Raw genomic sequence first — 24,387 nt, forward strand, 5'->3', positions numbered from 1 at the left:
GGAAGAAAGAAAGAAAGAAAGAAAGAAAGAAAGAAAGAAAGAAAGAAAGAAAGGAGAGAGAAACATTGATTGGTTGCCTCCCTTCCATGTCCTGACTGGGGATTGAATCCACGACCTAGGTATGTGCCCTGACTGGGAATCAAACTTGCAAACTTGTTATAAATGGGTTGACACTCCATCCAACTGAGCCACTTGGCCAAGGCATGTTTGCAAGACTTTTAGATGGAAAAAATCTCAAGCGGGTGACCCAGATTTTGCCTTAGGCATAGTCCAGACCAAGGAAGAATGAAAATGCTACTCATCACACCTTTCCTTCACCCCCCTACACTTCCCTCTAAAGATGCGCACTTCTACTTGGGATAATCTGGCCTTGCTGGGGCTGAGCTCCACAGCTGGAGAGATAACTGAGCCATTAATTTCACCTCCATTGACTAATCTGGTGTCAAGGTGATTTATGCTTCTCACTAACAGATAAAAGTTCAGGAGTCCCAGGGAGCTTAGTCACCTTAATACCATTAAAGCTATAAATACCCTTTCAAGACATAGACTTGGTATTGAAATATCAGCCAAATGACCTAAAAGGCTATGGAAATTTACCACCTCCCTTAAGAAGTGACTCGGCTCATAGCCCCTGAGCCTTCTGAGGCTACTCCTTCGATTAAAATGGGACATCATCTCCCAGCATTCTCCATAGTACCCTTGGCCATTTTGAAGAGAGAACAGATTCTACTAAATAAACACATTTAGAAGGAGGAGGAAGACTTTGCCTAGGGTTCCTTCAGTTATTTCCATGATTTGCTCCTGAATTCATTTTCTTTTATGAAAAAGCCATTAATGTGGTGTCAAGATCCATTTCGTTTAGCCCTTTTTCCAATTGTATTAATTCTGCATATTAGTAGTATCAATTTCTTCTAATAAGTTCTATGGGTCTTATGACAGGATATGGGCTTCTGTCCTAGGGAAACTCACTAAAGCAACCATGGTGACCAGTGTAACACAACATCCAGCTCTGGGCTTATTATGTATTTATATGTCCTGTGCTGCACTTTGGGGAGTCATGGAACTGAGATGATGGAAAACAATCCAGGAATATGCATCCTTTCAAATATACTGCTCCATCTCTTTCACTTTTGAATCTCCAGGGTCTAGACCTATGCTCAGGGTTTGAAATGAATCATTTTAAAGTAACATACACAGTAGAACCTATGCTCTCCCCTCAGGTACTATAGTCTCCCAGCTGATGGAAGTGCATATGTATGTTCATGATGAACTTGACCCATGTATAGGGCCTCGGTCATGGTGTGTGTGTGTGTGTGTGTGTGTGTGTGTGTGTGTGTGTGTGTGATTATGAGTAGAAAGTAGTGCTGATCCCTTAGGTCTCATGTACTTGCAGCTGAGCCAGAGGGAGAGAGCAGGACCTTCTAGCTATCTCATGAATACTCTTTCCAATTAATGTCACACTCAGTTGGAGGTTCCTGGCCATGCTGAGTATCCCACTCCACTGTGCCACAAACCACTTCTCAGTTTCAGAGTGTGGGTGATAATGTCAGCTGGGAGACTATAGTACCGGAGAGGAGACAGAAACAGCAGTGGATGGCAGTGTGCCCAGAAAAAGCTTACATGGTACAGACTGGATTGGCATGTGTACATATAAATGGACACCCAGAAATGCTCATGGGGTCTGGGGGTCTTTGTCAGAGGCTGACGTTCTGCATGATCAGATGGGAACAAGACAGATTATTACTTATCCACAGGCTGTGTGTGTGTGTGTGTGTGTGTGTGTGTGTGTGTGTATTCCTCAAACTAGAGACTCAATGGGGACTCCAGTGATCCCTGAAGATTGGAGGCTCTTTCTCAGCCTCTCTGATGCTTATATGAAATGTAGCTGGGGCAGCAGGTGTGGGTGAATTTCCTGCTGGTTTCCCAGGAGGAAGAAAACAGCTCAGAGCGCTTGCTAGTCCAAAGGTTTGCACGCACTAGAAGATAATTAAGGATCTTCAGGAGGGCACAGAGAAGAGTAATTGAGAGAAGCCAAGTGAAAAATAATGGGGGAAGGAAGGGAAATGAAGGACCATAACTCACAAGAGGTTGGCCATCCTCCTTTAGATGATGGGAGGGCTGGGTGGATGACTAGGAAGGATGGAATGAGTTGTAGCCAAAGGAAATATCCTTTGGACTATAACTCACAAGAGGTTGGCCAGCCCTCCTTTAGATGATGGGAGGGCTGGGGGGATGACTAGGAAGAATGGAATGAGTTGTAGCCAAAGGAAATATCCTTTGGACATCTGTCAGGATGTCCAGACTGAGTGATTTGTTAAACTGGGGGCACAGAAAGTGAGTCGTCAAACCTGTCCTCCCAGTGGTGAGCCCGTCAGGCCCAGGGTCTGGTTAAGAAAACACCTTTCTGGTCTCCGCTGCCTCTCATCTCGACAGAGTCAGAGCAAGGCTGAGCTTTGGAAGGCAGAACTGACGCCATGAGGGCGAGACGTGTCCTGCTGTGTCAACCCCAGCCAGGATGTGAGAAGTTAAAAGACCGACATGAAGCAGAGCAGGAGAAGATAGTCTTTGGCCAGGCAAGATGGTTGGGGACCAGTGGTCCACAGGGGCCTCTTTGCAAAGTGCCCAACTTCTCTTCTGCCTGTCAAAGTGGCTTGTAGCTCAGGGGAGTCCAGAAGACTCTTACCCATTCCTTTACCTTGAAGGCAGGCAGAAAGGTGATGCAATTTGCTGGAAACTCAAAATGGCTTGTGGATGACTGACAGTTCTGTACCAGGACAGGGCCCCTCTGAAGATGGACTGCTGGCTTTGAGACTTCCCCATTCACTCCAGTGTAAGATCATAAATACGAATCTAAGGGAAACCACATGACTACTCCTTGTCATTAAAATAGTCGTGGCATCTTGCATCAGCCCTGTCTGGACTACAGTGACTACGGTCCTGCGCCGTTAAATTGCCTTTGCCCCAAAGACCTTCTCCGCTGCTTCCTCCATCTGTGTGAGCATCAGATCTCCCTCTGCTTCTCTCTTACAAGAACCCCTGCTGGGACTTTCAATGCTGAAACCAAGCCAGAGCCTAGAAAAGCAGAGCTTTGAGCATACTGGCGGGGGAGAGCCATAGGTGCTAAACATTTTACCTCATTTGTTTCATGCCATCTCCTCTGTCCGCTCTGAGGCACCCTCCGTTACATTTGTTTTCTTTTTAAAAATGTTTTTAGTTCTTTAGTTTTTAGAGACAGAGAGGAAGGGAGAGAGCAAAACATGGATTTGTTGTTCCACTTATTCATGCATTCATTGATTTATTCTTGTGTGTGCCCTGAACGGCGATTGAACCCCAGAATCTTGGTGAGTCAGGGCGATACTCTCATCAACTGAGCCACGCCGCCAAGGCCTCCACTTGTTTCCACTTTATGGAGCGTAGCCAGGTCAGAAGAGATCAGCAAACTTGCCCCCCAAATGTCAACATCAGTTTATCTTTGGGTAGTGAGATTTCTAATGCACGTGACTGTTTTTCTCTGTACTATACATTGTTTGAATTAATTAAATGAGCATGCCTTATGTGACAATAATAAAAACCCCGTACGCCTGCTTTCCTTGTGGGAAAGTAAGTGAGTTACCAAACTCCTGTGTTTAATGAGTCGAGTCTGGAATCCTTCTCTGATAAATTCCCGAGAGCATGCTCTTTAGGGGCACACAGGCAGGACTGGCTAGAGAAACAACTCCCTTATTACAACGTCCTCCTGATTCCTTGGGAAGTTTCCATCCTCACACCAGACTGACTTAGAACCACCCTATGCCAAGTTCTCTGTAATGAAGACTATTACGACTTCCTTTTAACAGCTTCTCAATTGGTTTCGTTATCCTTGTTTGTGGTGAGCAAATATCTTTTCAGCTGCAAGATGCCAGATATGAACATTTCACTCTTAGCAGATCTAATTAGCACCCTGGGGCAAATGCTGATAAAGTTCTCCTATTTCTCATGAATATGGGAGAGTATATGGGAACCCAGCGGAGGAGTCCTGAATTTTTCTATTTTATCACTTGCGCTGTCCATTCCCTGCTGTCCTGAGCATCTGTTCAGTTCCAGTTGCTGCCCGGGAGAGAACATGTGTTAAGGAGGGTCAGCCAACTGACCCCTCTGATGGGGGAGGCTTTGAGTCCTGCTGGGCTGGAGCTCTCAAAATTACTTAGAAAACAGTCCAGGTCTGCCTCGAATGTTCCAAATTAATGGGACTCATGCTCATTCTAAAGCAAATTCCCTCGTTTGCTGTTTCCCCTTGTTCAGCCTGAAACACTTACAAGGACTGGAAATTTCCTTGCAGGCCTCTTCTGCTGCCTGGTGCTCATTTCTGGTTTGGTGGGAGGCACCTTGGTATAGTGATCGAGCCTCTGGAATCAGACTGCTGGCATCTGAATGACAGCTCTACAGCTCTACTCCCCACCCCCCCCAACCCCCATAGAACTTGAGTAATTCAGTTTACCCCTAATCTAATCTTGTTGTGAAGATTCAATACTACAGTGTATGCATAATGCCTGCTGCAGTGTCAGTGCTCAACACCTATATCCAACAGGATTTCACCAGGGCAGGCAGAGATCATGGATAGGAATGAGCTCATGGTCATGGGCCAAAGGAAGGGAGATTGGAACTTCATGGGCATGGTCTGAAGCTGTTGCCTACAGGCAGAATTTCTTCTCTCTCTAGAGAAAGAGTCAATCCTTTTAAATCCCTCCAACTGGTATTGCTGGGTTCACTCAGGAAAGTCTCCCTTACTTAAAGGCAATTGGTTAGGGACTTTCACTACCCCTGCAGAATCTCCTCTCAGAAGCTCCTAGGTCAGTGATGGCGAACCTTTTGAGCTCGGCTTGTCAGCATTTTGAAAAACCCTAACTTAACTCAGGTGCCGTGTCACATATAGAAATTTTTTGATATTTGCAACCATAGTAAAACAAAGATTTATATTTTTGATATTTATTTTATATATTTAAATGCCATTTAACAAAGAAAAATCAACCAAAAAAATGAGTTCGCGTGTCACCTCTGACACGCGTGTCATAGGTTCGCCATCACTGTCTAGGTTAATGTTTGAAGAACTGAGGACTGTACCCTAGTCAAGGTGACACATTAAAAAGCCATCACCAATGGTTAGCTGCTACTATCTGTATTAGTTTCCCGTGGCTGCTGTGACAAATTACCACAAACTTAGTGGCTGGAAACAATGGGAATTTATTCTTTCACAGTTCTAGATGTCAGGAATCTGAAACCAGCATCACTGGGCTGAAACCAAGGTGTCAGAGGACCATGCTCCCTCCATGGGCTCTAAGGGAGACTCTCTTTCCTGCCTCTCCAGCTTTCGGTGACTCCCATCATTCCTTGGTTTGTGGCCACATCCCTCCACTCTCGGCTTTCGTGGTCACAGTTGCTTTCTACGTCTGTGTGTGCATCAGATCTACCTCTGCTTCTCCTTTACAAGAATACTGTGTTGACAGTCAGAGTCCACCCAAAAATTACAGGATAGTCTCCCCATCTTAAGATCCCTAATTAATCACACCTGCAAAGACTGTTTTCCATACAAGGGAACATCTATAGGTTCTAAGGATTAGGGCCTGAGATCTTTGGAGATAATTATTTGGTCTACTGCATCATCTCCGTGTATTCTTAGAGGTTTGCTCTGTGCCAGGACTTGTCAAATTGTGGGGAATGCTAAAATGGAATAGTTGCCATCTGTAGGGGAGAAACAGAACCTAACAGAATATATCTATTATATATACTACACTAGATTTGGCTCAGGTGATTGTGGAGCTGAGAAGTCCCGCAATGTGCCCTCTGCCAGCTGGAGACCCAGAGGAGCCAGTGTTACTGTTCGATCCCAAGTCGGAAGGCCCGAGGACCAGAGGAACTGGTGGTGTAAGTCCTGGTCCAAATTTGGGGGCAGGAGACTGGTGTGCCAGGCGCTCAGCAAGCCAGGCAGAGAGTGAGAATTCTCGCTTTCCCCATATCTTTGTTCTATTCAGGCTCTCAATGGGTTGGATAACGTTCACTTGTACTCAGAGGGCACTCTGCTTTACTGAGTCCGCTAATTTATATGCTAATCTCACGCAGGTAAACGCTCTCAGACATACCCAGGAATACTGTTCAGCCAAATATCTCTGGGTACACCCTGGCCCAGTCAAGCTGACAGATACAAGTAACCATCACAGAGTCCCTGCCTTAAAGGAGCTGGCTGGTTCTAAATGGAGAGTCTGCAGGCACATGAGCAGACAGAGTGTCCAAGTGCCTCAGAATGGTTATCTGTAATGTGTCTCAGGATTTTAGAGGAGGGAAGAGATCACTCTCGATTGTGGAAATCTGGGAAGGCTTCCCAGAGGAGGGAGTTTTGAGTGAGATCTTAAAGGGAAAGGGTGAGATTGTCAGAGCAGTCCACCTCAAAGGCAAGCATGCATCAGAATCACCTGGGGAAGTTGCTAAAACACAGACAGGCGGGCCCCACTTCGAGAGTTCCATTTTCTGGAATAGAGTCTGAGAATATGAATTTTTAAGCAAGTTCCCAGGTGATGCTGATGCTGGGGCACAGGCTTTGAGAACAACTTTACTGAACATCTAAAGATGATGGTGGTGGGGGAGAGTCCTCTCTCTGCTCTCAGATTATTTTATGTCATAATTCAGATGTCATTTTCTGAGAGACAGTCCCCCTTTAAGATATAAGAATATTTGTCATTTTTCTTCATATTACTTATCATCACCATCACGGGGTGGTTATCTATCTCTCCTACCAGACTGTAAGTTCTATGAAGTTAGAAACTCTATCTCTCTTGTTTACAGCAATTAGCACAGTGCTTAGCACATAGTAGGTGCTCAATAAATAAGTAATTGCCCAGTGAAAGCATGAATGATCTCTCAGGTCCTATGTCACTGAAAGTTCTTTCACTTTTCTGCCTTTGTTCCTATAACACTAAACTAGTTACTTCATCCTGAGAACAATTATTTCAATAGAATTCAATCGGTCAAGTTGGCTATTGAGTAGCATTTTACATTTTTACAAGATGTTCTGGTCAACACAGCCTATGCAGAAATGAACACAGCTTGGAGTTTTCTTAAGTATGGAGAAAGGTCCATAAAATAATTAGGATGGTTTAAATTCATTTGATTCTTAATATTTCCATTTTTGAATAAATATTTCATACATCGCTCTTCTGGGAGGCAAAACACCAGGAAATTTCAGCAGTAATATGTGCATAAATTTTCCTTCCCCTCCCCCCCTGCAGCAGCACATTCTGAAAGATAGCTCAACTGGTTATGACAAGTAGAACAGGAAAATATTATTTTAATGTCCCTGGGTCAATTATTAGAATTACTGAAACATATACATACTTAAATGGCACTTTATCAGTGTGATCCACTCTGCAGAGGAGGGGAGGTGACAGGGAGCTGGACTGGTTTATCATAATGAAGTCCGTGCCCAAAATGCCAAAGCACATCCAATGCATTGAACACCTCTGTCTTGTGGCTCCTGGATACAGCTGAGAAGGGGTGGAATTGAGCATGTCTAAATGTGGCTCACTGCTTAATAGCAGCTGGTAAAAGCTAAATAAAATTTAAGCAAAGAACATCTCATGAGCTACTTTCCTAAATTTTCCCTTCAGAATCAGATATTCTATATAATAAAAGCCTAGGTGGAATCACACGACACCTTGGGTGACATCATCACAAGATGGCTGCCATGACGTCGTCACAAGATGGCCACCACAAGATGGCCGGCAGGGGAGGGCAGTTGGGGGCGATCGGGCCAGCAGAGGAAGGCAGTTGGGGGCCATCAGGCCAGCAGGGGAGGGCAGTTGGGAGCGATCAGGCTGGCAGGGGCGCAGTTAGGCATCAATCAGGCTGGAAGGGGAGTGGTTAGGGGGCGATCAGGCGGGCAGGCAGAAGCGGTTAGGGGCAATCAGGCAGGCAGGCAGGTGAGAAGTTAGGAGCCAGCAGTACTAGATTGTGAGAAGGATGTCCGACTGCCAGTTTAGGCCTGACAGTGTCTAAACCGGCAGTCTGACATCCTCCGAGGGTTCCTAGATTGGAGAAGGTGCAGGCTGGGTTGAGGGACACCCCCTCCCCACTGTGCATGACTTTTGTGCACCAGGTCTCTAGTCATGTAATAAAGAGGAATGGAATCTTGGAGTGTGTGGAAGGGCATTTTGAATAACTGGAAATTCATTTTAGTCCTTGGGTCTGATTACAGGATAGGGCTCTACCTTAGATCCTGTTCTCTGTGCAGGACTAGAGAGGTAGGAAAGGGGTCAGGACAAGGGGACATGTGACCCAAGTGGGATGGGACAGTGGATGATCAAATCATACTGGTTTGCAGGGCCTAGTTTTAGCATTGACAGTCTTAAATCCTAAAAAAACCCCTCTATTCTAGGCAAATTCAGACAACTGGTCACCCCAGGAACAGGGTGGCTCCCTTATTAGGTAAGGACACCCTATTCCTACAATCAAGAGATAGATTGAATGGCCAGCTTCCCACACTGATAAAAAGTGATTCTTGCACAGGGAAGGGTGTGTGTATCAATCTCTAGTGGGATTTAGAGGCCAACTGGCTGCTGTCTTCTCATTCTCTAAACAAGTAAACTTAACCTAAGGAAGCTAAATGACTAATTATGTTTATATAAAACTAGAGGCCCGGTGCACAAAAATGTGTGCACTGGGGGGTGGGAGGGGGGGTCCCCCAGCCTGGCCTGTGCCCTCTCGCAGTCTGGGACCCCTCGGGAGATAACGACCTGCTGGCTTAGGCCTGCTCCCTGGTGGCAGAGGGCACGCCCAATCCCTAGGTGCAGCCCCTGGTCAGGCTCAGAGCAGGGCCAACTGGGGAGTTGGGGTGCCGCCCCCTGTCATGCACAGAGCAGGGCAGATCGGGAGGTTGCGATGCCACCCTCAGTCACGCTCAGGGTAGGGCCGATTGGGGGGTTGGGGCACCGCCCCCTGTCACACTCAAGGCAGGGTCGATGGGGAGGTTGCGGCGCCACCCCCTGTCACGCACAGAGCAGGGCCTACTTAAATGGCACTTTATCAGTGTGATCCACTCTGCAGAGGAGGGGAGGTGACAGGGAGCTGGACTGGTTTATCATAATGAAGTCCGTGCCCAAAATGCCAAAGCACATCCAATGCATTGAACACCTCTGTCTTGTGGCTCCTGGATACAGCTGTGAAGGGGTGGAATTGAGCCTGTCTAAATGTGGCTCGCTGCTTGATAGAAGCTGCTAAAAGCTAAATAAAATTTAAGCAAAGAACATCTCATGAGCTACTTTCCTAAATTTTCCCCTCAGAATCAGATATTCTATATAATAAAAGCCTAGGTGGCTTCACACGACACCCTTGGGTGACATCATCACAAAATGGCTGCCGTGACATCATCACAAGATAGCCACCACAAGATGGCCGGCAGGGGAGGGCAGTTGGGGGTGAACAGGGCAGCAGGGGAGGGCAGTTGAGGGCAATCGGGCCAGCAGAGGAAGGCAGTTGGGGGCCATCAGGCCAGCAGGGGAGGGCAGTTGGGAGCGAGCAGGCTGGCAGGGGTGCAGTTAGGCATCAATCAGGCTGGAAGGGGAGTGGTTAGGGGGCGATCAGGCTGGCAGGCAGAAGCGGTTAGGGGAAATCAGGCAGGCAGGCAGGTGAGAAGTTAGGAGCCAGCAGTACTAGATTGTGAGAGGGATGTCCGACTGCCAGTTTAGGCCTGACCGGGTCTAAACCAGCAGTCGGACATCCTCCGAGGGGTCCCAGATTGGAGAGGGTGCAGGCCGGGTTGAGGGACACCCCCTCCCCACTGTGCATGAATTTTGTGCACCAGGACTCTAGCCATGTAATAAAGAGGAATGGAATCTTGGAGTATGTGGAAGGGCATTTTGAATAACTGGAAATTCATTTTAGTCCTTGGGTCTGATTACAGGATAGGGCTCTACCTTAGATCCTGTTCTCTGTGCAGGACTAGAGAGGTAGGAAAGGGGTCAGGACAAGGGGACATGTGACCCAAGTGGGATGGGACAGTGGATGATCAAATCATACTGGTTTGCAGGGCCTAGTTTTAGCATTGACAGTCTTAAATCCTAAAAAACCCTCTATTCTAGGCAAATTCAGACAACTGGTCACCCCAGGAACAGGGTGGCTCCCTTATTAGGTAAGGACACCCTATTCCTAGAATCAAGAGATAGATTGAATGGCCACCTTCCCACACTGGTAAGAAGTGATTCTTGCACAGGGAGGGGTGTGTGTATCAATCTCTAGTGGGCTTTAGAGGCCAACTGGCTGCTGTCTTCTCATTCTATAAACAAGTAAACTTAACCTAAAGACGCTAAATGACTAATTATGTTTATATAAAATACTATTACTTGTGTGATTTCCTACTTTAACTTAAAAACAATGATGGATGAACTTAAGCCTTCTTAACAGTTGATGATCTTTGTTTTTAGGGTCATCACTATTTGTTGAATAAGTCACACCTCTGCCTAAGATGTATAGTTAATTGGTTTTTAAATCTCCTAACCTTATAGCAAGACTTTTTTTCTTTTGTTGGTAAAAGGATTATTTTGTGTGTGTATGTGCATGTGAGAGAAAAATACTATGTGATAGTATAGTATTTTCTTTAATAATTTTTCATTTATTAGCTCTACTATTGATACTTTTCATTTTGAAGCATATGCTAAATACCTTTTGTTCTGGAGGACAATTAAACATCCCTCATTTGTCTGTTATTTCTAGAGGTTCGGGGCGATGTGTGGCACTGAGGAGTCTCAGCCTGTGGCCTTGCACCTGTAGCCAATGGGCGATGGAAGTGGGAGGTTTGAGTTGAGTACGTGGGAGGCAACACAACCTGGGTGAAGGGTGAGGTATATTTATTCTCCCTACCATCCTAGCTAATGGCAAATACACAACTGGATTTTTAAATTAGATCTTGCGACTTCTCTAAAAAGAGTGAAACAGTTCCTTGGACAGTCATTGTGTGTACTAGTAAAGGGATTATAAACGGCCTACTCAATATGAATTCTTCCTTTATTCTTTGCTTACAGATTCCTCGTTTTGTTTAAGGCACAATGTGAGCAATTTAAACCACTCCATGTCACAGTCCCTCTTGCAGGTTAGGTGGCCATGTAGTAAGGTTTCAACCCATCTGGTACAGGCAGAAGAGCTTTTTGCCTTTCCCATACTCCTTTCCATTGCAAAGAGGTTACAATGCCAGGAGATGCAGCAGCCATATTGTGACCATGAGACAGCATGCATGACGAAAAGGCCAAGGACTATCAGTCCTGGCATGGTTAAGCTGGTGAACCAACACCTACTTCCAGAATTTTGGTTGAATGAGATGACTTGGTTAGGATTGTTAGTGGAAGGGTTTTCTGTTTCTGGCAATTGCTTCCGAACCGCCTTAGGATAGCAAGCTCTAGTGGAGAGAATGCTATAGTAGGAAGCCAGAAAACTATGTTCTAAGCTTATTTTACTGCTATTTTTCTCCCCTTAGAAACTTATTTTAAGACAATCCATTTAAGTCAAGTCCCCAGTTGCCTCCTCTTGTTGCATGGTACACAGTAGGACCTCTATAAATATGGTTAAATTAGCAAAATACTACACAAGGTACCTTACTATCCTAATGCAGAAAGATGAGCCTGATGACCTTGGATGTCCCTTTTAGGTTTAAGAGGTTAATTCAGTGCCAAGTATTTCTGAAAGAGAATGTGCTATTTCAAAGGAAATTGGTGGTGTTGTGGTGAGAGAGCTGCTCAGAATTAAAGGATAATATGTTTTGTTTTACAAATGTGTATGAAAACCTATGACAAGAATTCAATAATTTTTTGTTTGTTTAAACCTGAACTGATTTTCCTGCTGTGTTTTTCTTGCACAGATTCTTGTCTTCTCTGCACTGGGTTCAGCTGTGTCAGTTTTCATGTAATGTGCTCTTCTACCTGTGTTAAAGTTGATTAATGTTGATGAGTGGCCTTGAGGTTCATGGAGATCTAGGATTATTGCAAGCTATAAATGAGGAATCATGGTGTGTGACAAAGAAGGAGGAATCATGATGTGTGACAAAGAAGAGACAAGTCTATAACACAATCTATTCAATTTTTGTCACCCTTACTCTACACCTGCAATGGACCCCCGTTTCTCTATCTGCATACCCTGTGGCCCCAAGGAGCTGAAATGCAATGAATTGGAATGATTGAGTTTCGGGTCAGTGTGATGATGAGAGAGAATCATCAATTGGCTGCCTCCTGCATGCCCCCTACTGTGGATCGAGCCTACAACCCCAGGCATGTGTCCTGACTGGGAATCAAACCATGACCTCCTGGCTGACACTCAACCACTGAGCCACAATAGCTGGACAAACTTTTTCTTTCTTTTTAATGTTTTCTTTGTATGTTACATCATTCTATTAAACATATTTCAAGAATTCTGGACCCGACCCTCTGTGAATCAAGAATGCCATATCATCCTGGAAGGCAATATTGACTAGAAGTTAAAAGCAGAGGCTTTAACAATTATATATGCCTGAAATCAGTGTCTGGTCCTGTCTCTTCCTAGTTGTCTGGTTTAGGGTAAAGCACACAATCTCTCTGGGCCATAATTTTAAAGTGATAAAAATAGTTCCTATCAGCCGAGGTAGTTGCTAAGGGTTAAAATGAGATAATGCGGGAATGGCCTTAACATAGAGTAAGAGCTTAATAAATAATGGGTATGTGTATGAATCTAGGAATAATTTGGAGTCTGAGTTATATACACATATACCCATATAGCCTAATTAGCATCATGCATTCATAAATATATATTTGGTAATCTATAAGTATGTTGTTTATTGAGGTGTAATTGATATACAGCATTATATTAGCTTCAGGTGTTCAACATGATTTAAATATTTGTATATATTGCAAAATGATCACAATAAGTTTAGTTAACAATAAGCATATTTATATGCATATTTATATAAATGTGAATATGTGTATAGGAACATTATTTCTAATTGACATCTGCTTATAAACTGCCATGTGGTTAAAAATTTCACTTTTCTTTAAATTGCTCCATTTAATCATTTTTATTTTGTGTAGTCCATCCTTCACATCAAGCTAGTTTCATTTTGTTTCAACGCATAAATGTGCTACGTGCCAAAACCTTTATGAAATCCACAGCCTCTGCAAAGGAGCCCTACCTCCATGGCATGGCCTGTTTCCAGTCTTGCCCCAATTCAAGATTCTAATCTGATCCCCTTTCAGTTAGCTCTCCGCCACTAATTTCATGCCATGATCTAGTAATGTTTAGTTCTCAAACACATCATACTCTTTTATGTGTTTGTGCCTTTGATTGGACGGTTTCCTCCACCCAGAATAGCCTCTATCTCTTTCTTCTGGGAATTGGGAAACCATCATCCTGCTTGAGATCCAGCTACAATGTCACTCCTGTTTCCACAACTCTCATCCCCCAGGGATTCTTATTTGGAACCTTTATTATAGCTCCTCTTTTATTGGAGTGCAGCTATTTGTGACTGGAGTTTCTTTTTCACTAGAGTTAACTCATGTGTGTCTGCAATGCCTGATATTGAGCCAAGAATAGGGTGTAGGATTTCAGGACATATTTTGCTGACTATTGGAATGAGTGTTTGTTAGCATGAAACATCATGGTCACATTAAAACAAAAGCAACAAATAATTTATTCAGCTTTTTTTAACCTTATTAATAAATAATTCAGTTTTAACCTTATTATTAAATAAACTAGAGGCCTGATGCATGAAATGCATGCAAGAGTAGGGCTTCCTTCCCCCAGCTGCTGGCTCCGGCTTCCCTCTGGCACCCAAGGACCCAGGCTTTCCTCGCAGCCCCGGCTTCTTCTGGAAGGTCGTCTGGTTTAATTAGCCAATTTTGCTTTTATTATGATAGATATTTTAGCATTTACTTTAAAGTGTATCTTGTAGACTTTAATAGTACTGTCGATTGAATTTGAGAAGTGATGGAAAGATTCATGTGTCTAATATGATAGCCATTAATCTGTCTATTGGCACTTTAAGTGGCTAGAGTGATAGAGAAACTGAATTTTCAAATCTTATTTAATTTTAATGAATTTAAACTTAAATTCAAATAACTGTATTAGTATGTGGCTAGTGCCTGCATATTGATCAGTGAAAGTCTATAGTATTTAGTGAAAAGTTCTCAGAGTTCATGTATAAGTTCAAGTTTTTTTGTTTTTTTAAGGAGTCCTAGATTCAGAAAGTAAAGTGCTATCCTCAACTTGAGGCACCTGAAACACAAAACAAAATCCACATGAGTTTACTAATTAATCATTTTTATTTATATGAAATGTTAACTCGCTTTTAGAAATTGGTCTATTATGCGTTGCTTCATTAACTATTGCATAATCAGAACCAAAATCAGGGAAGCAATATTTGTGTTCATTTAAATAGATTTTATCTTTTTTTTCTCTTCCTCAGGATTGGTTAAAAAATATTTGGCTTCTAAGCTCATGCTAATAGGTAATTACCTTTAGCTCTGCAGAGAACAACAACAAACAGGTAAATTCCAGTGCCTGAAGGGTACTATCAATAGTATAGAACCCCCAGGTGCAATTTAATAAAGCATAGACTTAGTGTAATCTTTTATTCCATCGGGGTGCCTTTTGAGCCTGTGAAGCAGTAATTTCCTAAATTGCACCCTCGTGGCCTCCGTGTTAATTCAGCTTCCAGAGATTTTCTAGTTTAAAGTCAAGGAGTAGGTTTTACACCATGAAACCTGGGTCTACAAATTTTATTTCCTTTCAACCTCTAGATTAAGAAATCACAGCTTTCAAAATGAAACTGCAAATTACTAGATGGAGGAGGAGTCAACCATGAATCGGTGGATGGAATTACATGCTTTTTGTTCAGATGCTAAGAATTCTTTGACTCAGTTTTTAGGAAGCTTGAAGCAAAGTTTTGTGATCAGTTTTGGTGTCAACTATCTCAGGAGACTGGTTATATCTACTTCTTTTTTAATTTCACTGGCCTAATTTAATTTTTATTGCCCCGTTTTACAGTGTGCTTGGTTTTGTAAGCTGTATCTGATAGTTGAAAATTTCTCCTCTCAAGAGAAAATGAATTTCTTTTCTGACTTTATTGACTAATCATATCCCATATAAGCCCCACATGGGGGGGCGGGGAGGGTAAAGGGAACATATTTAGTCTAATCCAAAATATTTAATAGTCCCTTTAAATAGAAGTAGATTCTGACACCCTCATTTTTTTCTGATTTTTACATGTTATCTATTTTACTCTTTTCTCAGAAGCTACTGGGCATGTAAGTGGCTTACATGGTCTTAAGGGAAGGTGATGCTTGTGAAATCATATATGCCCTTTTCATAGGACGACAGCTGTGGAATGGCTAATAGGAATGCTCTCTGGGCTGGTGAATGTGCTGATGTGTGACAGGTCCCATCTGTTGGGAGAGAATACCCTTCTCTATTCTTGATTTCCGTGAAAATAATTTTCCTAAGGCATACTTCTGTGGCCTTTTGCCCTACTCTCCTCCTGGCAGAAGGAAACTTGAAAAATTATTACAGTTCAGAAGCCACCAAAAGAAAGACATTATTAAAGAAAGCTTGTATCTAAGATGCCTACTCCTGGGAATTTGACTGAAAACAGTGCAGGCAGTCTCAGGAATGCCCAAATTTGTGAATTCCATGAAAGTATATACTTTGCATGTTATTCTCATCTGTTAAATGGGGGTTGAGAGAGTTTCTGACATTGAGTTAAATCATGCCGCATATAAGAATCACTTCACCAGTATGACTCAAACTTGTACCTCTAGCACATGAGAGATTACTGCATATTTTTTGTTTGATTGTGAGTACAATAATTGAAACCATAACTGTTTGATTGTTAAGTTCATGAATGCTAGGAATTTGATGTATTTATTGGACCCTCCAGCATATCTTTTTATAATGCAGGCAATTCTTCTGAATTTTACTTGCCAATCCCTGACTTTTGATTGTTTTGTGGTTTATGTAGGTTACTACATTTCGGGTTTCTTAGAAAAATGGCACCTGTCTTCATTCTGCCTTTCCCAGGAACAATGACTATGGATGTGCTATATTTTTTTTGGGGGGGGGGGGTGGTGGTGGTGGTGGAGGAAGCCTTGGTGTTTTAGAGAAACTCTGCTCTTACCAGGCTCGTTTCACTGAGAGAGAAAACTCAGGTTAGCAAATCATTATTTGTTTTGCAATAGATGAAGAAAATGGGGTAGTAAAAAATACTGTCAGATTGATGCTGGTCTGATGTGTTTTCCCAGCTAGCTATGCTAAGCCTTAATGAGCAGAGTGCAAAAGTAAAGTTATTCTGAAGTACAAAGTATGGTCATCTAAATTATAATCATCTAAATTCAGTCTCAGGCAATCAAAACCCTTGAGCTACAACTGCATCCTGATCTTCTTAACAGCCACATACGATGCCAGGAGTCATTCTGATTAAAATTCCACAATCTGATACAATAGGAGAAGTGACGAATGACCCATTTAAAATCTGCTCCCCCATTGCCATTTCATCAAATATCTGGATGAATAATTAGTCATCATAAATTCACTTTAGGAAGTATTTATTGAGTATCTATAGGTGCATGGAACTGTGAAGGATAAAAAAAGCTTACCACAAAATCTTCACCTCATGGAATGTAATTGATAGGAAAAGACATGCTCACAAGAAAGTTAAGAAATGATGTAAGAGTTTAAAGCCATGTGCCTAGGAAATTGGTAGAAACAACATTTTCTTTAAGAGCTCAGAGTGGAGATTGCTGTGGGTTCAGGAAGTTGAAGAAAACTGGGTAAGAGAGTAGAGAATTAAATTCAGACCCGGGGTGAGACATAAGAAGTAGGGGGCAGACATAAGGCTACATAGGCTAATTAGCTTGGCTGGTGAAGGGAATCTATGAGGCCAGAGTTCTGATTGTGAGGTTCTTATTCTAGGCCAGAGAGTGATGGTCAAACTCAATAAGGTCATGAAAGCTAAACATTGGGGTTTGGTTTCCTTCTGAAGGCAAGTGTGAACCACTGGAGAAAACCAGTAGCCATGTAGACAGCCACTGTGGTTTTGAGACATATGTGGGCATGAGTGTGTGTGGACAGTGCTATTCCAGGTCTTCACTTAGGACAAGGGGTGGAGTGCTCTGTTGTAGAGGACAATTCTGGATTAAATTTCTAGACATGCTCTTTCAGGCCTAGGGGTGGGGGTAGTAGTGACTATCAAAAGGGAGCTAGTAAGGTGGTTTATCCACTATGGAGAGTCAGCCTGAGGTGAGGAGAAACCTTTGTAGATGACCTTGGTTGTTTACCAAAGAACAGCATTTAAGTTTCAGGTGTATGAGGGCTGTCCTTGTAGTTGCAACATAATTTATGTGAACAGTTTCTCCATTGGCTCTTTTTCCTGAATGCAAACTCCAGCCCACATCTGGATATGTCTGTCTGTGAAATGGGACCAGTCACCATAGCCCTTCCTCAGAGTGGCATTGAGTAGCCTTCCAGCATATGCAGATGCCAGCTGCTGAGTAAGTACTATCACGCATCATTGGCTTTGCCAGGACACTATAAACTATTTAGTGGAATTCAGTATAAATGTGATAGGGGAATTGATTCAGAAGGAAGCTAAATCAGGGAGTCTATGAGGCCAGAGTTCTGATTGTAAGGTTCTGATTCTAGGCCAGAGAGTGATGGTCAAACTCAATAAGGTCATGAAAGCTAAACATTGGGGTTTGGTTTCCTTCTGTAGATGGGTGTGAATCATTGGAGAAAACCAGTAGCCATGTAGACAGCCATTGTGGTTTTGAGACATTTGTGGGCATGAGTGTGTGTGGACCGTGCTATTCCAGGTCTTCGCTTAGGACAAGGGGTGGATTGCTCTGTTGTAGAGGACAATTCTGGATTACATTTCTAGACATGCTCTTTCAGGCCTAGGGGTGGTTTAGGTAGGTTACTACATTTCAGTAGCAGTGACTGTCAAAAGGGAGCTGGTAAAGTGGTTTACCCACTATGGAGAGTCAGCCTGAGGTGAGGAGAAACCTTTGTAGATGACCTTGGTTGTTTACCAAAGAATAGCATTTAAGTTTCAGGTGTATGAGGGCTGTCCTCGTAGTTGCAACATAACTCATGTGAACAGTTTCTCCATTGGCTTTTTTTTCCTGAATTGCAAACCCCAGCTCACATCTGGATATGTCTGTCTGTGAAATGGGACCAGTCACCATAGCCCCTCCTCAGAGTGGCATTGAGTAGCCTTCCAGCATAATCAGATGCCAGCTGCTGAGTAAGTACTATCGCGTGTCATTGGCTTTGCCAGGACACTATAAACTATTTAGTGGAATTCAGTATAAATGTGATAGGGGAATTGATTCAGAAGGAAGCTAAATCAAAATTGCTGTCAGCCTGGTTGGGTTCAAAGATGAATTACATTCCATTTTGTTATCAAGTTGACAGGAGGTTCCCCTAACGAGATGTTTCCCATTGGAGATTATGGCGTAAAAATGGCTGACACTTAGGAGGCTTTGAAGAACCCTTAAGTGCTGCTGTTTTCAGCCCTTTGAGCACTTTGACATCTTCAAAGGAAATGGCAAGCGCTGTTCCTGTTTGTCCATTTGGCCTAGAATGACTAACTCCTGGCCTTCTTCAGAAGAAAGGGCATCTCGTTGAACATGGCTTCCCCCTGTGGAACAGCCTCTCCATTCAGTGGTGAATTCATTGCTCTGGGAGCATTCTTTGATATATGTGTGTAGTGCATGAGAGAAGATGCACAAAGACCCTGTTTGATCACTGGTTTGAACTTTTATTTCCTTTGGGTGGATATAGGAAGAAGAGGACTGATGTCAACAGACAGGGGAAGAATACTAAGGAAGTTCGGGTGTGAACATGAAGCTCTCTTATTGTTTATTAAACAAGTGTCAATGTCCATAATTTAAAAAATGTAGGCTATGAACGAGCTATCATGGGATAGTTCAAAGAGCATAGGATTTAGAGTCAGAAATATTTAGTTAAATCCGCTAATGACAAATGCTCCTTGATGTGAGGGTCATTTTTTCTCTCTCAGCCTCTGTCTTTTATCGGCGAGGAGATAATATTCCTGCTCTTCCTTTTTCATATGCTCATTGGAAGAATTATATGAGAGATGACCATGAAAATACCTGTTAATTGCAATGGCCTAAGTAGAAGTGTCACATTTATTTTTATTAATATTCATAGTTGACTATATACATTTATTATTTACATTTTAAGGTCCTAGAACCACACTTGTAACCAAGTTCTTATGGTTGTGGCATACTATTTTTGACCTAAGCAAAAAAAATGAGTTGTCTCAATATGTTGTGGACTTTGAGATATAGAATTTGTTTATCTTTCCATTGGGTCCAAAATATGGCTTAATTTTGTACCTTCTCTAGGGAAGCAATGAATGAATACTTCTAAAAAATAAGGCATTATTTATTAAGGCACTCAAACCATATGGACTGAAGAATCTGGGGCCTTTTTAGAATGTTACTGAGAACTCAAGATTTCTGTGTTGGAAGATGACCAAAGTGAAAGCTCCCTTTAAATGAGACTGGCTTTTCAGAAAAGACTATAGACTATTGGGTGACTGATAGATACACTGACTAGGCAAACTCCCGGTTACTCTGTGGATGTAAGAAGCACATCCTCTAGAATCACTTTGTAGGGTTGCCTGACTGTGTCTTGCATGAGGCCCCCGGTTCAGGGTCTAGTGGGAACTGAAATCCCCAGTAGGGCTGTGTCTTCCCAGAGGCCTTGGCTTTGTCAGTTTAAGTCAAAGGAATCTTATGAGAGGTCACAAGAGGAGCCTCTGGGAGGTCATATCCTCAGTAAAGGAGGGAACAATGTCATCTGATTTTTACCAGCCAGAAATGGGGGAATTATGAAGGCAAACTTAGAAAAAGAATGTAAAAGACTTTTGGTTAAATGTGGAGGTTTGGAAACAGTTGTTCATATGGAAAGTAATAAAATAATTGCTAAATAAATAATACAAGAATAAACTCCGTGTTTTGCATACTCACAACTGTAAACCTACTTTTACCCCCCACAGTGTGTGTGTGTGTGTGTGTGTGTGTGTGTGTGTGTGTGTATAATGTTTTATGTGCCTACTGTGCAGCATACAGCATACTTGCTGATGAGAACCCTGTAAGATAATTATTATGGCCCCCTTGTATAGATGAGGAAACTGGCGCTCAGGTTACACAATAGGGAGTCAGCGTTCTAACCCTTTGGTTTTTTGGATCCAGAGCCCTCACTTTACCTGTTATATGATTCTGCTTTCTTTGTACAGCTTACAAAAATGCATTTAGATCTATTTTTTCATTTGATACTACCCGCATCCTGTTTGGTGCAATGACAGGTTTCTGTATCCCTATTAGATGGTTCCTCAGAGGGATGCAGTGACTTGCCCAAGATCAAACAGCTTATTGTGAATGCCCGAGTCTCATGTATACATTTACCTCAGTAGATACCCAAACTGTCAAAACACCAACATGGATTGGGATTATTGCTGAAAGCTAACAGCGTTGTGCCAATAAAGCACTCAGGTGCAGCCGGGACTCCTTGTATGAGACCTTTGTCCTATATGTTTTGATGCAAGCTCGGGAGCTCTTGTACTGCTTCGTCAGAGTGGCATCTCCTATGAGTTTCTGGAAAAATAGACAAGTGATCAAATATAAAAAGTATCTGATAGGGATAAAGAGACCGTGGTTAAAAAGATGCTGAGGCCCCGGGAATGCCGATTTCAGGAATTCTGGGGTACAGAAAGAATGCCAAAATTTCAGCACAGGTTTTTGCTGGCCTGCTGAGAGAAAGTTACTTCTACCCAGCTGTTAATGACCATGTTGGAAATGTCAGAAAAAGTGTATTTCTTGTTCAGAGGGGGGCTATGAAAGAAAATACTACTAGTAAAATTAGAAATGCATTAGCTTTGTTTTACAAGGTCTAGATCGTATCACTTCTTGGCACCAGAATCGTCTCTTAGGTGCACAGGGGTAGGACATTTGACAGGTTTATGATCTTCCCCCATAAAATGGTTATTGCCTCTTGAATCCTATACCGTTTATCACACGGTTCATAAAATGATTTACAAATCCTATAATATCACATGTCTGTTCTGATCAGCCCTTCAGTCTTTTTAATATTTATATGATTTCCTTTGACAGCTTGGTGAAGTTTGTTCCAGGTGTTGGAGGTTGGAGGAGTGATGGGGTGGGGTGGCTCACAGAAACCTGGGAAGACTGACAGATTTAGAGGCCACTGAGCAAAACAGTTGGGTTGTACCTGACAGGCATCCTGCAATGAAATGTAACACTGTCACTGCTTTGGTCCTGACAGCTTCGGAGGGAGATACCAAATGCTATGCCAAAAATACTTCCGTGGTGATATTTGCATCGCAGGGACCTGTGGATTGTGAACTTTGTTCATCAAGGGCAAAAAAGAAAAACCTTAAACGCTGTTAGCTCGTGTCAACTCTTATGTAACCAGATTGTTGTGTACTTCCCATCACGATGCACAAAATCATACCAGGCTTGTTTCAAAAGTCAGGCCAGGGGAACATCTCAGGGACATTTGACTTAAAGCCTTTTCAAGCCAAAGATTTGGAATTCTGTTTCAAATGTAGGTTTTCTGTACAGTGTGTTCCATCATCATTCATTCATTTATCTTTTTATACAAAAAAATATACTCATAAATTTTTAATTAGAGGGGGCCTGCATTCTCAGTTACAACAAATACATGTCATTTGACAGTGATGCATCGATATGTAATGTTCAGTCTCCTACCTGCTAGGAGATGCAGGAAGTGCTCTTGTCATGATGGGTAAAGAAGCCTGGGATGCTAACTGATAGCAGATGGTGAGTCTGTCTTTCTCTCTCTACAGGCCTGTTCTTTACTGATACCTGTACAGTGGGGCCTTGACTTACAAGTTTAATTCGTTCCATGATGGAGCTCGTAACTCAAATTACTCTTATGTCAAATCAAAAAGTGAACGAGTGAGACACATGATGCTGGGCTGATGTTGTGGCATTCACTGTGACGTTTGCTGCGCCAACTAGCGGTGGGGTATCTGAAGCTGGCTCGTAACCCGAATTTTAGCTCACAACTCAAAGCAAAAAATCGGCCAAGAGACGGCTCGTATCTCAAAAAACTCGTTAGTCGGGACACTCATAAGTCAAGGCCCCACTGTATTTCATATAAAGGTTGGATCCTGCTAGGTCCAGTCCATAGGGATTGAGAAGAAGCTTACTTGTGATTTGGCATAGATTTCCCCTGAGTAATGGTGCCCTTTGCCAACATTGACTCAGCCAGATAGCAGTTTCTCTACCCACAGTTTTCAATTAGCTCAACACATTGTCAAAGGAGCAGACGTGAGTATGTTTTAAGCCACCTGCTTTGGGCTTAGCTTTTTGGCAAATCTAGAAACAATGTCTTCCCTCACACATTTATGGTGATTTTAACTCACGGGGTGTTTGTTAGAGCTTCCCTGCTAACAGACCCAGTCAGGGACACCCTATGTCCTCCTCCAAATGTGTTGATGTTTCAGTACCTTTGAATCTGGAAGAAGGTTCAAAAAGTCTTGATACTTTACTTTTTGCTCCAGAAGTAAAAAGGCCTTTTTGCTCTTATACAAATTTGCATCCCCTCTAGTATATGTCAAGCTTTATATTTCAGTTAGTGTGGGGGGAGGGTGAAGCTCTATCAACAGAGCTGAATTCTCTCCCTTCAAAGTAAAGGACAATGGAATCCTCTTCAGTGGGCACCACCTCTATCTGTTGCGCGCTGGACATTCTATTAGGGCCTCAAGGATTGGCAAAATGAAGTCTCTCCCTTCAAAGTAAAGGACAATGGAATCCTCTGCAGTAGGCGCCACCTCTATCTGTTGCCCGCTGGACATTCTATTAGGGCCTCAAGGATTGGCAAAAAGTAAAAGCAAAGTATTATTGGAACACTGCCCACTTACCTACTATTGTTTATGGATTTGTTTGCCCTTCAGTGGTAGAGCTGAATAGTTGAGACAGAGCCCATATGATCTCCAAAGCCTAAAATATTTTCTACCTGTCTCTACAGAAAAATTCTGTAAGTTGCTGAGAGACTGGGCATTCAGAAATGAAAACATACTGTTTCTGCCCACAAGGGGGAGACAAAGCCATGAGTTGTAATGGAGCTAAGTACCCAGGGTGCTTGTGGTACAGAACAAGGAGTGATCTGGGGAGGGTTCCCCAACCAAACAGGTCACATTTAACCTGCTCTTGAATTGCTTTCAACACGTGTGTGGGGGAAAGGGGTAGTAAAGGAAAGGAAAAAGGGCATTGCAAGGCAGTGGGGATAGCTTGTGCAAAGGCACGAATGGTCATAGTGTTGTGGGAAAACTCCAGGGAGTTGGAATATAGGTAGGGGAGGCCAATAAACTGGATGCAAGCTGCAGCTTTTCAGTGTATGTGGTCTAGGACTAGAAGAGGGCCTTGTAAGCCACACCTGGGCTTTGGGTGAGCCCTGGGTGAGTGAAAGAGGGATTTCAACAGAAAAGAGTCATGGCAGGATATGTCCTTTGGAATAATTGCAATTTCCTCTAGATTGGAAAGGAGCAAGAGTAGAGCCAAGGAGACATTAAAAGGCCTACTTCAAACGTACACATTCTCTCTCAACCACTAGCAGCCCAGTTTCCTCCTCCAAATAAGTTCTCTATCTGTATTACACGGATACTCAGTCTTGGTTGTGAATGCTCCCAGACTAGGATTGTCTGTGTTCAAAGCCTGAGCCCTCAAACACTATGATAATGGGTGTTTCTATTGAAATAAAGTCTCAGAAAAAAGATGTTCTCCATGAAACTGTCTTCCTCCCAAAGACACATGGCATGTTTTCCCATCTTATATTTATTTTTGTTTTGATTATGATTACAAACACCTTTGCCCACTATCATGACAGGCACACAGTAGGTACCCGATTTATAGGGATGAATGAAAACATGGCAGAGCGCAGCTGAGTCTCAATGGATTGGGGAGCCACAGGGTATGAGAAAAGACACTGGAGACACTGGAAAATGTGTTCCTATTTGGGGAGAGTACAGAGAGGTGTGGAAATCACTCCATTCTTAGTTCTCATCTTTGAGCCCTCCCTCCCACTAACCAAGCACCGGGGAAAGTCAGTTTAACAATGTGGAAATCATTAGAAGTAATTTTCAATATGGTGGTTAGATTCAGATTGGATTCAATTTCGTGTTCTCTTTGCATTTTGTGTTTTGTGTTACCATCAGATTTCTCATATTCGCACGCATGGACATCTACAGGGTAGCAATCTGCAATTGCTTTGAAGTTGTGATAGGAAGGATGCAGTTGGAAGGCTGTGCAATTGTGGGGTATGATGAGTTTCCAGGAGCGG

This window comes from Myotis brandtii, unplaced genomic scaffold (assembly GCF_000412655.1).
Source record: "Myotis brandtii unplaced genomic scaffold, ASM41265v1 scaffold385, whole genome shotgun sequence".
Taxonomy (NCBI): Eukaryota; Metazoa; Chordata; class Mammalia; order Chiroptera; family Vespertilionidae; genus Myotis; species Myotis brandtii.